This window comes from Sapajus apella, unplaced genomic scaffold, assembly GCF_009761245.1.
Source record: "Sapajus apella isolate SASKATOON/1434 unplaced genomic scaffold, GSC_monkey_1.0 scaffold121, whole genome shotgun sequence".
Classification (NCBI taxonomy): domain Eukaryota; kingdom Metazoa; phylum Chordata; class Mammalia; order Primates; family Cebidae; genus Sapajus; species Sapajus apella.
In genome coordinates this window covers 120,157-125,125 of record NW_022437061.1, presented here as the reverse complement: position 1 = coordinate 125,125, position 4,969 = coordinate 120,157, and positions in this window count along the sequence as shown.

The window sequence follows — 4,969 nt, the reverse complement described above, 5'->3', positions numbered from 1 at the left end:
AAAGTGAAGTTGAAAGTTAAATATTAGCTTATTGTATTGTAGCTTATTAGCACTGAAAATGCACTGCACATATGGATGCAGTTGTGATCAGAGCCTCTGTGTATCAACAGAGCTAGGAAGCTTCAGCTGAGTACATGTAAGAGATCCCAGTGAATTCTTGCTTCCTCTGTGCTAGAACACTGTATGCATCTTTGGGTATTCCAAAATCATATTTTCCCCTGCCCACGTCTCTGTGATTTACAACAGAAGAGGACAGATCAAGGTCAGAGCAGCTGTCTTTAAATCTGGAAAAGCCAGATGCTGCTGATTATCTATGCATATAAACTAGTTTAAGAAAAATTATTAAAATGCTTTTTATTCCAAATGGACACAGAATAAGTCAAAGGACAGAAATCAGTAATGATATTTTCAGAATTACTGTGGAAATAATTATGGTCTCATTTCTCCTTATTTCTCCAAATGGTAATCATAAATATTATTTTAAGTTGTTCTTTTCATTTAGCCATAGAGTAATATTCTATTTTCATCCACATTTGAATTTCTGGAGCCAACAATATACATTCAACCTTTTAAAGATTCACTCTTGATTTTCAAATGGAGGAGTTCTCATGTACTGAGTAAGAAATATTTTAGCTCTGTGACATCTAATTTCTTCCTACATTTTTCGTCCTGCAATAGGGATCACAAACCGACGGACTTTTGAGACATATGTATAAGCAGATATTTATTTTTACTTACAGACTGTTGTTTTAAAAACTAGAATACTATCTTTAGACTGAGTATGCCTCCAGTTTGACATATTCCTACTAGATACTGGTGTTTTTTTAATTGGACTAGTTAATTCATTTATGTTCTCTTTCTCTCTCTCTTGTCCATGTGACCAATTGAATTTGAAAAGCTTTTGTGCAGTTTTGAGAATCTTTTACTTTCCTCACATTGCTTTTTTGACTGGCTTAAATCATAATGTGTAAGCATATAAGAATCATTTTGACTTTTTAAAACTTCTGTCTTCCTATCACTAATTTTAAAAACACACACACACACACACACACACACACACAAAACATATCATGTAATCTGAAATATTCTTGTACTCTTTAAAAATGGTTTGTTCCATTTATTATGACTGAGTAAAGAAAAAGTAAACACCTCTTCCTAGAGGATTAAAGATTAGAATCTTTACTTTCCTTAAATATGATTTCTAAAAAGAACATAAACTGAGGTGCAAGTTAATTCTCTTAGAAAATTATTTTGTCATCCAAATTTCAAGATATAACATTCATTCACTAAACAAAAGTATTTGAGCCCCAACTATATTTCAGGAGTAGTAGAGATAACATTCCCACTTTCAAGACCTTACATTATAGTGAGAAGAGATAGTCAATAAACATAGTGGTAATCTTGAGTAGAAGATAATGAAGCAGGACACTGAGGCTAGAAAGTGATAAAGAGCTGATACTATTTGACATAGGAGAGTCAAGAAAGGCCTCTCCAAATGAGGTGACATTTGAACAAAAGTCTAATTGAATTTTTCTGGGAAGAGGAAACAGCATGTGCGAATGTATGCCTTGAGGCAAAAAATGCCTTCATGTGTATGGAAAAGAGCACAGAAGTTGGTGAGGCTGTGGAAATGTGTAGGAGGATATACTGGTGGGGAGAGAGGGGGAGAGAGAGAGAGAGGGAGGGAGGGAGGGAGGGAGGGAGAGATGGGGCAGGGGTGGATCACATAGGTCTTTATATTCCACGGTAAGGACATGGTTTTACTTTGAATGAGATGGAAGGACCTCAAGAGGTTTTAATCAGAGGAGTAACATGATACAGCATCTTGCTTTAAAAGGATTACTAAAGCTTCTGGGCAAATCACTTATTAAAATAGTGAGGTGAAAGACAAGAGTATACCAAAATGGGTAAGTAATTATGAAGATAGTGAGTAGTCCGATTATAATATATTTTAAAGTTAAAACTGGTAAGATTTTCTAATGTATTGGAGGTGGGAAGTGAGAAAGAGAGATGAATCAGAGAGACTTCCAGGCTTTTAACACAAGCAACTGGAAGGAAAGAGGGGCCACACATTGAGAAGGGAAAAAGTGATGGAACAGCATGCTGAAAGGGGTGTAATTATGCCTTGTTTGGGACATTCTAAGTTTGAATTGTCTATTTGACATCTGTTGAGAAATGCTAAGTGTATAATAAATTTATTGTTTGCTAGGAAGAACAATGGCAAGAAAAACCTAGCCCACACCTCCCCACCCAGTAGAAAACTACTTGGGGCATTCTAAAGTGGCAGGACAATATATAAATATCATACACCAGTTAAAACAATTCTTTAAGTGCAGCATATCTAAACCTGCCCCTGTGGCTCCCTCCTGGAGAATGCTTTTTAGTTTGTGATCAGTGGTAAGCAGGCACCAGCTGCCTACCTGGTATATTTTTGTGTTATGAGAAAATACTGAACATCTGTTTGTTAATGATCAGCACCCGTTCAGAGAGAATATAAATTTATGGGTCAGAGTCTGCTTGAGGCCCTCAGCCCGGAATGCTGTCAGCCCCTGAGGCTCTCAGCTCGGAAGGCTGTTACCTCCCGCGATAGACCCACTTTACTGATCTATCTGGGCGTCTGTTTCTGAATTCCTTCAGCACCACCTGGGTGGGGGTGGGGTGGTCTCTACGGCTGAGCTGGTCTCGGTAAGTGGCAGCTAGACGTGGGACTCAAACCCAGGGCGAAGTGTCCCCTGAGTAACAGAGAGGAGAAGCTAAGCCGAAGGTATCTTAAGTACTCTTGAGAAAAAAAAAAAAAATCCCTGGGATAAGTTGGGGTAACTTGGAAGGAGCCTGGGAACTTTTGAAAGAATTTCCCAGGTGAGTTAGCGGGAGCCTGGAAGTAGCCCAAGAACTTTTGAAAAAATCTCCCAGAGTAAGCTGAGGGAGCTCAGTAGGTAGTATTAGGGTAAGATAGGACAAGGATCAAGCAAATTTGAGGCTTATTTAGTATGGTCTGTTTGGGCTTTAGCGCATTTTGCCTTAGAGACATTTCAGAACAACTATGAAGAAGATTCAGAAGAGGAAAGCGAGTACGATGAAGTATGATGAACTATAGAACAGAAAGATGAAAAGTCAAATGAGAAAAAGGTGTGCCCATAAGCCCTCACCTCAGTATCTTGTTGCGGATGGCTGGATCCTCCCGATATTTCCACCTCTGCTTCTGTTACAGTATGTACTCCTAGAACTATGGTAACCTGTTCAGGCACGTGTACTCCTAGAACTATGGTAACCTGTTTAGGCACGTGTACTCCTAGAACTATGGTAACCTGTTCAGGTGTGTGTACTCCTCGAACTATGGTAACATTTCCATCCAGGCAGGAATACTACAGGTGAGAGAAAAAGGAGATTTAAATCTAGCGTGGCTTCTAGGTTGATTACTAGAGATTTAGACACTTTAACCTCAGCTTGTTTATCTCCCTCTCAATTTTTACAATTTAATACCTGGTGGACTGACGAGGCTAATATTCAAGCTAATATAAAGGTTAATGTTCAACCTCAGATTAATGTTGCCATAGAACAGCTTATAGGAACTGGTGCATGGACTCCTTTACAGGCACAGGCTACTATGGCTGATTTAGTCATAGAGCAGATTAGGAAAGTATGTTTAAGCGCTTGGGAGAAAATTAAATCAGAAAGCGAAAAAAATCCTTCTTTGGGAGCTGCTAAGCAGGGGCCAAAAGAGCCTTATACTGACTTAATAGTTTGATTGCAGGAAGCCTTAAGAAAGGCCATATCAGAAACAGAGGCTCCGAATATTGTAATATGCATATTACTGTTTGACAGTGCTAATTCTGAATGCCAGGCTGCTTTACGGCCGCTTAAAGGGAAAGCTCACTTAGCTTGCATTAAGGCATGTGATGGAATAGGAGGAAATTTACACAAAGCTACCTTTTGGTACATGCAATGGCAGGTTTAAAAATAAACAAAGGAGGTCCTGGAGCTTGTTTTAATTGTGGAAGGAGATGGTGAATATAGAACTCCACAAATGCAACTAAATTTAGCATGATTACCTTTGAATTTTTTGAGTTTGCCAAGAAGAGGACAATTAGCAGCTGAACAACACCTGAATAAAGTGTGATGAGACTGAATATAACTGGGAAAGAATAAAACATCACCTGGAAGGACATGTTGAAAACCTATCACTGGATATGAGAAAATTAAAAGAACATGTTCTTCAAGCCTCTCAAGCACATCTATCTTTGATTTCAGAATCCGAGGTACTTGAGGGAGCTGCTGATGTATTGGGAACCATAAATCCAGTGATTTGGGTGAAAACACTTGGAGAATCTACGATTGCTGCTATGATTATGTTACTGATCTGTTTTGTTTCTCTTTGTGTGCAGGTGCAGATTCCAAATCCTCCAAGGAATAGTTCACCAAGATAAAGCTGTGCTTGCTTACCTATGTCAAAGAAAGAAGGGGCGAAAATGTCGAGAAATGCTGCATGGATGATTGCTGAGAAATGCTGAGTATATGATAAAATATTTTGTTTGCTAGGAAGAACAATGGCAAGGAAAACCTAGCCTGCAACTCCCCACCCCCCACACATAGAAAACGACTTGGGGCATTCTAAAGTGGCAGGACAATATAAAAATATCATATACCAGTTAAAACAATTCTTTAAACACAGCATATCTGACCCTGCCCCCATGGGTCCCTCGTGGAGAATACTTTTTAGTTTGTGATCAGTGCTAAGTGGGCACCAGCTGCCTACCTAATATAGCTTTGTTATGAGAAAATACCAAACATCTGTTAATCAGCACCTGTTCAGAGAGAATAAACCTGTGGGTCAGAGTCTGCTTGAGGCCGTCAGCCTGGAATGCTGTCAGCCCCTGAGGCTCTCAGCTGGGAAGGCTATTGGCCCCCTGGATAGACCCACTTTGCTGTTCTGTCTGGGTGTCTGCTTCTCAATTCCTTCAGCACTGCC